At 32.1% G+C, this 12,866-nt stretch overlaps 1 protein-coding gene across 1 annotated transcript in view; it reads left to right on the plus strand.

Annotated features, from left to right (window-relative positions):
- The first annotated feature begins 8,244 nt into the window (after positions 1-8,244).
- The window catches only part of LOC106101993 (hemicentin-1-like), an 11,922-nt gene continuing 7,300 nt past the window's right edge, over positions 8,245-12,866 (plus strand). Inside the window, exon 1 of the mRNA XM_013281387.1 lies at positions 8,245-8,447. The gene's annotated coding sequence lies outside the window, so the exon portion shown is untranslated. The remainder of the gene's footprint in view (positions 8,448-12,866) is intronic.

Raw genomic sequence — 12,866 nt, forward strand, 5'->3', positions numbered from 1 at the left:
TTTTTTTTTTTATAATAAAAGGGGAAAACGAGCGGTGAGATCTCCGAGGTGGTCAACGACGCCCATGGACATCCGTAATACCAGAGGAACTACAGATGCGTTACCGGCCTTTGAGGAAATGATAGGCTCGCTTCTTGAAGGACCCGAAGTCGTATTGTTTTGGAAATACCACCGAAGACAGATCGTTCGACAATGCAGCTGTACGGGGCAGAAAGTCCCTCGAGAAATAACGTATTTACGTTTAATTGATCCTTTTTTGTTTTTCCTACCTTGAGAATTCACCATTAAGGGTCTACTTTATAATAAAAATGTCTTAAAATCCGTCTAGGCGTATCGGCGATTTACCGAAACAAACACGGTTTTAAGGACAGAAGTACAATAAAAAAAATATTTACGAAAAGTTTTCTTATAGTACATACAGACACATATATATATTCCAAATTTATTCACTTGTATACAACAACAAGATATTTCTTGTTTACTTAAAATTCGGTATAAATTATGATACGGAACAATTTTTTACGAGTTTCAAGTTTCATAAAAATTATTTACATGTTTAATGAAAGAGCATCAAAAGTTCCTGTATAATGAAAAATGTATGTTATTTATGTTAAAAGGTAAGAGCACGTGAAAATCAAAGCACTTTATGAAAGATGCAAGGACCTCGGAACGTTGCACGGATTACGAGTATGTTGAAATGCTATTGAAAATTCGCTTTGAGAAATTTTACTAAAACGTAAGATAGAATCTTCTAGAATGACAAGTGAACTCTTCCTTTTTGAATCTTTTCAAAGTTAACTCTTGTCAATTCTTATCCTGTTACGTTACTTCAAGTTTTTTACTATCTAATAATTCATCTGTAAGAAGTGGGTCAAGACAAAAGAATATCAGGTTCGTTGTCACACTCAGAGATAGGATTAAACTCTTATTTTGAATTAGCAACTTTCGTCCGTTACTCTATCCTCATGGAATTAAAAAAAAAACAAAAGAAGCCTATCTATATGTTCTTCTAAACTGTGCTCTACATACCTGCCAAATTTCGTCGAAATTCGTTCATCCGTTTAGGCTACAAACTCTAACAAACATCCATCCGTTTAAACTGTCCCATTTATAATCTTAGTAAATAGTAAGATTCAAATCTAAGACATAAGTTTAAAAACAAAGATATGTTTAAAAAAATACCCGATACAAACCTACGACCTTACTTTTCATCTGAATAAAATTTTACAACGTGTTACACAACTAAAAACAAATATTAAAACAAAAAGTCAATGAATATTGAGAACGTAAGCCACCGAATACGGTTCGTTAGCGCTCATAAGACGGGACGGGTGTTGTTTTTGCTCTCGCACGTCGTCATTCAAGAGTAAGCCGAAAGTAATATTTGATAAGGGTGTCAAAATATATAGCAGATGTTCCTGTTTAACAAGTGGCTCGACTGCGCTCCTCTGCAAATATGTTTTCCTTTCTGTTTACGACTTTGACTAACAAATTTGTTGACACGTCAACATTGCTCTACATTTTTTGAATCATGAATCACACACAGATTGTCTATATCGTACAGTTTATTGACTCTAAGTGTACATTACTAATACTTAATCTACACTGTGGGACTCCCTTAGTAATCATTATGACGACTTAGTTAAAGAACAATTTGTATTTTAGTCAGATTTTGCAAGAAGTCTGAATTAGATTGTGATGAATAATTGTGAAATCCTAAATTTAATAGGCACTTTAATGTTCAGTTTTTAGCGCGGAAGTACACATTGAAATATTTTTAATTTGCTGTTAAGGCAGGCTTCCATTGTGATTTAGTTCGAATAAATCAAATAACATCGTTAATGATCTAGCCATGCGTGACTATTTGCGAGACATTGTTTAGTTAAGGGATATTGGTGCAGAGTCAATAAATCAATCGTGTTGTTATTCGGTAGCTTATAAATTATTCGTTATATGTACAATTGATTGATTAATTAACTACATTAGCACACTAGTTGTTGCTCGCGACTTGATCCCCGTGAAATTAAAATAGGTAGCTTATGTTACTCACAGATAAATTACCTTTCTAATGGTGCAAGATTTTTTTAAATCGGCCCAGTAGTTGTTGAGTTATTTCAATACATATAAAAATAATTATCTTTCCTCTTTATAGTATTAGTATAGATAATATACTACTGTCTATCTATCTATTCAGCCATGTGATGCCCACTGCTACGCAAAGACCTCACCCAAAGTTCTCCACGATGATAAGTCCTGTGCCTCTCTCATTCAGTCTATTAGGTACAATTTTATTAATTTGTTCTACATGTAACTCTTCAAATACAATTTTAATTTAACATTGATTTTTTTAAACCTGACAATTATATGTTTCTGCAGCAGAAACTTTAAAAGGAAATTCCTAGACAGTCTAAAGTTTTACAACCATGCTTACACATTTGAAGAAACTTGGTTAAATTGAATCATATACGAAACTCTATTTAGTTTTACTTTCTTGTTTCTGAAATGTTTTAGAGGAAATTATGAAAGTATGATAATTATTATTCGGCCTTTATTAAATAATCTTCCGTATTGTTATTATCTTTCTATTTAGTTAAAATAGTTAAACCCATACCGTAGAAGGTACCTAAAACTGTTGTTGAAATTTAGTGTTAGAAGTTTATCCTTGAATTAGAATCTGTGATACTTTCGAAACTTCCTTCAAAAGCCACAAGAGAAAAGAGGATATATTCAAGTAGACTTATTACCCTCACGAGTAAGATATACGTGGCCAGAAAAGCTTGACAAATGATATTCGGGACGGAAACGTGAATGCTCTGGTCGGTGTTCATCGTATTTTCTTTATGAAATAACACTGCAAAAAGAATAAAGGTTAAGGGAATTTAATATGTTTAATCTATGAGATTGATCTCCAATAATTATAAACAAATGAATACATTTTAAAATAGCTTTTGCCCGCGAATCCGTTTGCGTGGAATTAATAGTAAAACAAAAGAAAGTAGCCTACGTAAACTTCTAGACTCAAACATACAAACAAACATGCATTCATCCGTCCATTTAAACTTTCACATTTATAATATTAGTAAGATGGAAAATCTTATATTTTTTCAAAGAATCACGGTAATAAAAATATACATACAAAGGTGAATATCGACTAAGAGCGGGCGAACACCTTTGGCTTAACTATCGCACAACGGTTGTGCGATTGTCGATTGTCTCGCAGCCCATTCAACTGTTTTTGTGCACAACTAAAAATCGAGTAGTGTGCGCACCTCCAAATAAGCTCAAAGCGCGACTAAATGATTGTGCAATCATTTAGTCAAAGGTGTGCGTGCTTTAAAATAATAATTAAATTTCAACGTACCATGTTTCGATTACACCAGTAAGGACCAGATGGATCAAACACAATTTTAACCGTTTTTAGAATCATATACAGAGTGATCAACACACATGACTAGCTGTTCCCGTGCGACTTCATCCGCATAAAATTATGAAAATTTTATTTCATTGTTTACATATGTCAAATTATCAATTGCAAACGTCAAAATGACATGACATAAAGACAAAGCATGCTTTGCTTCCTTGATGGTGGCAGAAACTTATGGTCTCTTTCCCACATTAGGGTTTTTTTGCAAAATATTTACCCCCTAAGTTTACTGGCGTGAAAAAAGAAGAATTATTCAAAAATATGCTGTAATTGCTGACATCTTAGGCAACAAAGAAGTGTGTATTTACGCTTTATTATATTAGTATAGATAATATAAGTTTTAAATAGATTTTGAACTCTTTCATAAGAGTCGTGATTTTGACAAAAATCCTCCAAACTCAAAGTACATTTAATATAAAAATCACGAAGTTCTTAACAAGATTAGGAGCCAGGACTTTCAATAAACACGTAACGAGATTCAGTGTGTAAAATTGAAGATTTATCTCTTCATTCGTGACAAGGGACAAAGAGTAGGGTAACAAAAAAAAAATTCAAAGCCCTCCATTGAAATACTCAAGTCCTTTACGTTGAGTAAGACTTTTTAAAGAAATCCTTTTTAATATTCTCTTAGAACGGAAAAAGTGAGTACACATTCAGTGAGTGCTTTGCTACTTACAGAAAGCCTTTGCTTTTTGTGTAAACGAACTGTTAGATGTTACACAAGATTATTTAGTATTAAAAATATGCGAATTTCTGTATCTTTTTATACTAAAAAGTAGTATCTTAAAAAGAAAAAAAAATCATAAGTATTCATTTCATAATTCTCGTTCATGTCGAGTACATAATTATTATTCATTTGTTTTTTATCTACTTTGTGATATAACAAAGTTGGTTCTTAATACTGTATTTTTTTCATAATTTTTAGAATGTCGTATATTTTAAAATTTCAAGTTAAGTTCTAAACAAAATACATTGTATATGACATTATTCAAATGAATGTCTTTAAAGTAATCTTACTAATATTATAAATGCGAAAGTTTAGATGGATGGATGCATAGATGGATGGATGGATGTTTGTTAGCGTTTGTAGCCTAAACGGCTGGACGGAGCTCTATGAAATTTGGCACAGGTTTAGAGCATAGTCTGGAACAACACATAGGCTACTTTTTATCCCGGGATTAGTTACGGTTCCTGTGGGATTCATTAATTTATTTTTTTAATGTTTACTCGATCATTCTGCAATGGTTTAACATTTCCTATTGATATTTGGCACAGATATAAAACAAAGTCTGGAGTACACATGGGATAAGCTACATCCCCGAGAAATGTCCGGTTCCCGTGGGATACGTAACTTTTTGTAATTTACATAGTTTGTATGTTTTCTAATACCACGCGGACGAAGTCGCGGGCAACAGCTCGTTTATGATAAACGCCTACATAATAATTACAATCACAACTAAGGCTTGACAAGGATTAAACTAAACTGTTCCGTTTATGATTAAAAAGAAAATATTCAAAAAAAGAAATAATCATATGTCAGTTGTCATTTTGTTTTATTAAAAATGATTTTCACATTAAATCGATAAATCCTGTTATCGTTATTCTCATTTCAACAGTTCCGTTCAATATTCGGGATTATTAATACTATTATTAATTACATGGTTAATAATAATAATTACACTTTAATTATTACATTATTAATATAAAACAATAACATTTCATCCTTCGTTTTCATTTTCATCCGTATTATTTACAATTAATTTGCTAAATTCGCTGTTAAAATAATCAGAAATCATATTCCACATATTAATAGAATACCAAACGACTACACTTAAAGAGAAAACAATGCGAAAAATGAAGCCAAACATTTAGATGAATAATAAACATAAAATACAGTACAATTTAATTGGAAACAATATAAGTATGAAAAATTATGTAATTTATTGAAAGTCTCTTATTAAGCACAAATGTTTGAGCACAATTAAGGACTTAGTCTTAGCTGTGAGCTAATTCTAGTTAATCAACTTAAAAGTTAAATTATTTAATAAAAGGGGATTTTGCAGACTTCGTAATCTCACCAGTTGAGATTTAATTATTTTTTCATTGATTCAATTTTGAAATTCTTTTTTCAATTTGATCAATACATTCGTCAATTTTTTTTAGGTTTGAAATTTGGACCTGAAAATAAGAACAAAATTATTTTTATTTTAAAACAGATAAAAATATATTAATGAGAAGATATACCATTACATTTCAAGTTTTCGACCTTTCTTATAAAACCTTCAAAAGAAAAATTTGAACTGAAACATACCTATTTATAGTAACTATGTTCACTTTGAGTACACTTTTTTATTAAAATAATCGCTTACTCGTGTCTAGTGATACTTGCTTACTGTCTACTAAGTAAGCAAGCTACACGTGGCTCTGTCGCTACAGAACTAACGAGCCGCGTTCTGTGGGAATCCTTATCTATGCCCATCCGTGCTATTTTAACGAACTAATTGAGTTTGTTTAAGCAAAAAAGTGGGTCGTCTCCATCTATTTATTAACTTGTCAGAAGAAAATCGCATTAAAAATGTTATGGATACCAAAAATCAAAAACATTTCTATAATGATAAACTATCAATGATGAGAGTTTCGATATAAAGATGATATCGTAAGTTAACACTTAAGTCATATATTATGAGGGGTGACATGCATGCTCGCATCTCTCGTACGATAGTGTCATTTGGCAATAATATATGGTAATCATAGTTCAGAACAAGACCGCCATTCGGTGCAGAACAGGGCCCCATTTGTTACAAGCGACATTATCACTGGGTCACCGCCCTAATTTTGACGTCATTTGTCACGATACCAGTCAAATTTCTTATATTTTAATTTTTTTAAGATTAACTAACAAAAAATCGGTAAGAGTGAGTGGAGAGGAAAAGGATCGATACTGATTTAGTAACTTGGATATGGCCTTAAATTTACTACCCATTGGTTGAGTATTATTCGGTATCGTACAGAAAAAACTACGCTAAAAATTAGTAAAAAATGTAGTAACAAAAAAAAAATAAACACAGAAAAACTCATTTTAATCGAGCAGCGGAATAGTAATCACGATATTAATTGCCTCGCTTAAAAAAAAGAAAGGAAAGAACAACGGTTTTATAGATTCTTTTGTTATTCAAGAATATTAAAATCGCCCGCAGTACCATCGCCATATTCTTATATTTTCAATTCAAAGTAAAGTTGCTGTAAGTAAACTGAATGAAAGAATCGGCGCAATTTCTACAATAAGGTATTGAAAAGGCAAAAATGAAAAAATATATTTGAATTCATATTTAACATTTTTCTATAACACCGTGCAATATTTTTCCCTGGCAGAAGGTTCTGTTATTTACACTAATTTAAATTTCAATATGAACGTTTGGAAAACTGAATCTGGGTACGTTACCTTATGTTTACTTAATCCGATGCAATCGATGTTGGTTTGAAAGTAGGTAACAAATAGGAAAAATAGAGATGTTTCGTCGATACATCGATATCGATATTCAGAATTTTATCCTTGCAGACTCTTTCTGAACCATTCGAAGCTAAAGACACAAATTATAAAATAATAAATTTACATAAAATTACATTCCATTTTATTGAAATATTTTTCGTTTTATTGCCTTTGTAATAAGGTTTATTGCAGTTTATTTTAAAAATTGTTACAACAATAGTATGGAAAAGCTTGTTGCTTAATTGTGCTTGGATACATCCCAACCGACCTTATTATTTCGCATTGTAGAGATAACGAATTTCCTCTTTCATAATTTCGGTAGAACTTTGTATATTTTGGGGTCCCTGCTGTTATTTATTACTTCCAAAATAAGGTCAATAAACCAACTGTTTTATCACGTATCTATCTTTCCCTGAACATTCTAATACACCATACCTTTTTAGTTTTGTTTACTTTATTTTGCTTACCGTGGTCGGTTTTACAAAATTTATTTACCTCTGTTTCTTCAAATAGAACAAAAAGGATGACTGTGTTTTTGTACATGTTTCGAGACAGTGGAAACTTTCGGTACAAAGTTTTTATCAACATTCATTTTATCACATCGTAATTTAAGTTTCCATAGTAAAACGACTCGCCCCGACCTTGCACAGTCTCTAGGGAAAGGAGCAATGCTACGTGACACGTTTTTACTCTTGAAATATTCGCACTATTAATTCATGTAAGCAAAATTAAAATTCCAACGATATGAATAATTTATATTAATTACGTTTAATTTGCGAAGTTAAAAATTTTGACTAATGGTTAGCCAGAATAAGGAGTAAAAAATTCTGAAAAGAATTGAATTGATGTTTATATCTCTTTTGTAGCTTAATAAATGTATATTATTCAGTTTTGTTTTATAAGTATTTTTATCTGACATTTCAGATTAATGAATTAAAAGGCGAAATGGTTGAGTTAAATAATTTTTTTTTATGATTTTAAAATTTTGTAGATTTGCGGTACGCAAAATTTAGAAAAACATTTTCACTACGTAAAAAGATAAGCGAAAATGTGAAGAAAGATTAGTCAGCTAGCGAATTAGCCAGAAAACAAGAGAACTCCATTTCAGTTCTGTTTTCTTTGTAAATATTTTCGGGGCAAGGAAATCCCTAGCGGCCGTTTCATACTTTCGGCGGGTCCGCGGTTTTGCAATTTAGTTGGGAGCTGGGTTCGAGAAAAATGTGCGGTTTAAGGAACGTCGCGTGAGGCGTAGCGCTTGCGCGCGGGGAAGTGCGGCGTGGGAGGTACACAGACCCCGCAGTACTTGCCTTCGCGCCACGGCCGGCCCGCGTCCCCGCGCGATCAAACACACCCCACTCTCCCCTTCTGTCAAATAATAATTAATTGATTTATATACAACAAACATTACTCAAGTTTAAAGTGAGAGGAAATTGCCTATTCAAATTTTTGCCGCGCAAACTTTACTTCAATGTTTTTTTATTTCGCGCTTCTTATATCGAGACAAGGATGAAGTTTGTTGACGTTAGTATTTAGGTAAGTGGAGTAGTAATTTTATACCTAAGCATTAATTACTGTATGTATTTATTACACTAGTAATACCAAAAACTTTACGTAATTCCCAAACTTTCAAAACTTTTCAATCGAATTTAAAATTCATTTTATTGAAGAAAAAAGTACAATGTTTTAATATTGTTTTTTTCTAAATAGTTTTGAAAACAAAATAGTGTAATAATACACAGAAATTGTGTTTCCAATGTCATGCCCATTTATAACATTGCTGATATTTGCAAAGAGGTGTTATTTGCAATGTCACCGTAGGGCAAATGTGTCTAATGGATTCGGCTTTATCTAAAATATGCCACCAAATTTCCATCAATATTGGACGTCACTACGACAATAAACCTATCTTGTGGGTTACATCTAATACGTATTATGAACTTTGGTTTTATATAGTTAATTTATGCTACTAAAATATATTTAAATTTTGAATATTGTTTTTACAGTGTAGCATTATTTAATTTGTTTTATACATTGCCCTAATCTAGCACAAGTTTCTTTTCGGCGTTATCATACTAATATTATAAATGCAAAGTTTAGGTAGATGGATGGGAGGATGGATCTTTGTTAGATTTTGTAGCCTAAACGACTCAATGCATCTCGATGTAGAACTTAGTCTAGAAGAAGCAACTTGCTTTTGTTTTTTTCTACAGCTAGTTTTAAATATAATGATAAAAAAAAATTAGCATTGCTTTTTATGTGTTCATAGAAAATGAGATCTAAAGGATTTAATTGTTTTTTCATACTACAGTTTGCACTACCTAAATATCTCACGAGCGTCATGATTGAACTACTCGACTGTGGGATCGTTCCTTCCGATAAGAAAACAAGGCGTCTGGTTAATTGGACGACCGACCAGTGTCCGTCAATTTGCTACGACACATGTGTAACTCCCAGCGGTCAACTAAATAATCTGTTTATATGTGACATGACGTGATAATTCAAACGCAATGAACATAAATTTAGTAATCTTCTTGTTACTCATAGTCACATTATAATGACTTAAGAATGTATTTTTAAGATTTCAACCAAATTGATCGAACGATCCTTAAATTAATCACTAGTTTACGCTCGCGACTCCGTCCGCGTGGAATTAAAAAAAAGTGAGTATATATGTTCTTAAAGATTATCGTCTACATCTATACCAAATTTCATCGAAATCTGTTCAGCCGTTTAGGCTACAAACTTTAACAAACAGCCATCTATCCATCCATACATCCATCTTAACTTCCGCATTAATAATATTATGATTTTATTCATTTCATGACATTTTAAAAACTGTTCTGTATAAAAAAATCTGGATGGTTAAAATAAGACAAATATACGAAAACACTCGATACTGCTTTCTAACTCTATGCTTTAATTTAAACAGTTGTCTATGCTCAGTACTAATGGATAAATACTTTTAAAAAGTATCAAACAGCCATAATCCGCTTTCAGTATATCATTTTGGTAGAATAGAATAAATATTTCATGTTGACCCGTCTTGTCCCTTTTGTGTAGTTAGAAGATCCGTTTATAACGTGAAGCACAAAGGATGTTTGTTTAGGTTGCCTACGTATGAATTTAAGCAAATAGAGTTTGGTTACGTACATATCTGTCTTTCAAAATCACACCGACCTGTACATAACTCAAATATCCAATTATGAGGAACTCTGCGGTGGGGATTTTTTGCTGTCTGTTTTCAATCGTTTTATTATAAAAAATAGGCTTCATGAAAATAAATTATTCAATTTGATTAATTCTTATGAGACGCAACAACTATTTACTGAGGTGCGCAGGTTCTTAGTTCTGCATCTAAACAGTTGAATGGGCTGCGAAACAATCGACAATCGCACAACTGTCGTGCGATAGTTTAGTCACAGGTGTGCGCCCGCTCAGTCATCGTTTAAAAATGATGTAATTTTAAAATGTAGTAATAAAGATACTACTTTAGATAACTTAATCTATGCTACAAAAGCGGTAGCATAATAATTACATTATGCTACGACTTTTGTTTTTGCAAACATAATAACAGAAAATGAATTCTTAAAGTAAGGTGTAGGGAACTTACTGTAGGAATAATTTCCTATGAACTCTTAAAATAACTAGGGTCAACGTTGAAATATAATATTCTACTATCGTTGCTTTCAATAAATTGCTTTACTCAATCAACATTTACCTGATTTATTTAGACATGTAGTATTCCATTACGGAACATTTAGCGACGGAGCACATATTGTAATTAAATTGTTTTAACATAATATCCACACACGTTATGTATCCGAGTCGAGCGTCGAAATAACATTTCAGGTAAATTGTGGTGTTTTGTTCCATTAGCCTAATTGAATTATACTCATTCCACGGTACGTGATGTAGATGTGTGACAATGTTTTTATACTTTAGTCATGCATAAATAACTGCCAATTTATTTCTACGTGAATTTTCACTACCGAAATGTAACCTCTAATACTCTTTAAGGAAAACAGAGATAATAATAAATGTTCGTATAATTTTTTAAGGTTTCTCTTAGAGTAAAACTATTAGGACGTATTTTTTTAAACGTGTTTTTTGCAACTAACAGTTTAAAAAAATTTATGTATATTTCGCATCTATTATTCACTGTACAACAAATCTGTGAACGATTCCTCGAAGCGTTTCCTTGAAACAGGAACTACGAGAAAGCTTAAAGTTCTATCGTGTGATATTTCACACGACAGCTTATGATTCTAAAGTTCAGAAGCTACTTGTGCTCTTGTACGCTTCTCTTTGTTATTATACGTGTTAATAATGTTTTGTCATTATGTTAGTATTTTTACTGTCGAATAAATCTACGATATAAATCGACGTATCTTTTTTAACGTCCGACATTTCATCTTAATATATTCATAACACAAAATTCCCTTGATATATCTTCAGTATTAATGTGCAAAAACATCAAATCGTACATCTTATTCAAACATGTTTTCATAACAAAAGAACTCTTGGCCTTAGCTCAAAATATTTTATAAGAATAAAGAATAATTTGGAAGTTGCGATGAAAACAATTGGCCCCGATATAAGTAACCGTTACATTCTGCTGATCATTTTGTCGACGGGCTTCCTCAAATAAATTGGAATATTCCTTTGTTATTCTCAGTGTTCTTAAGCAAAGAAACAGCTGACCTTTTAAAGAAATTAATAATAAAACGAAAGAATATTTGATCCATGTTTTAAATGTCTTACGAGTTGACTGAGATCTTTATTAGAATTCTTAAGTCATTGATTTCTCGGCTTTCTCACAACAACTATTCTATTTTTGGATATAAAGAATTACAAAGTTAAATGTCGAACGTTCGAGTGTACGTAAAAATATATCCATTTCATGCTGTATTTGCCTTTCGTTGGATAACAGAGATTAAATTAATACGTGTTTGAGGGATTCACATTATTTATTTCTTAAATCTAATAGGCAATGAGGTGATCATGTCAACTAGAGACCTTTTATAGTACCATTATGTCCGGTATAGTAAATTGAATAAAAGCCAGACACGGCGAGCTCTGTTAACCCCGAACTCATTCTGCCAAACGACCGACAATGGCCTCGATTGTTATAAAGCGATGAATTATTTGTATGCGGCGGCAGATTGAACATTGTACTAAAAATTCCTTTGTTAATTTGTCAACCTCGTGGATAGGGAATTAACATTTCACGCTACAATGAAATATGAATTACAAAAGCCGCTTTTAGATTCACTAAGGTCAATATTATTTTATTATTGCCTTTTAAGCGGATGACCGTCAAGGATCCTTTTAAAAGAAATAGAAATAAAACAAATATCGAAGACAAAGTAGAAGGTGTAAAATTAATGAATTTCATCATCGTGTGTACAATCGGGGAATTTGGCAGTGTTCCACTTTATATGCACAGTCGTTTGATAGTTTTCAACACATTGAGACGACACCGAACAATAACACAATCTTTAAATGCGTTTGTGTGAATTTGATTTAAATGTGTAATTAGTAATTGCTTTGTATTAATATCGCGTCGTTTACACAACTCCTACTTAATGGATCTCTAAGAAGAGACGAAGTTTGTCTCGTTATGTCTCTCGGAATAGGGCAATTTTTCCGTATTAACACCGCGGATTTACCCGACTGTACAACAGTCTATTGTTAAATGTGATACGTATTTATGTTTCTCTGCAACGCTTTTCTTTATATATCTTAGCGTAATTTCGTCGGCCATATATATTATGATGTGAGTAAAATTAAACCATTCTGTTAGCGGTCAAACTTTTTGTCAAATTTGTTTGACCAATTTATCCATAAAATTTGGACAAAAAAGCAAAACAAAGCTGGTTTATTTCATGAACTTTTCATGTTTATGTTGTCCGTGTTATTTTCCATATTACGCTTTTACTACAATGAAGGGTA

Source organism: Papilio polytes, unplaced genomic scaffold (genome assembly GCF_000836215.1).
Source record: "Papilio polytes unplaced genomic scaffold, Ppol_1.0 DF823934.1, whole genome shotgun sequence".
NCBI classification, from domain to species: domain Eukaryota; kingdom Metazoa; phylum Arthropoda; class Insecta; order Lepidoptera; family Papilionidae; genus Papilio; species Papilio polytes.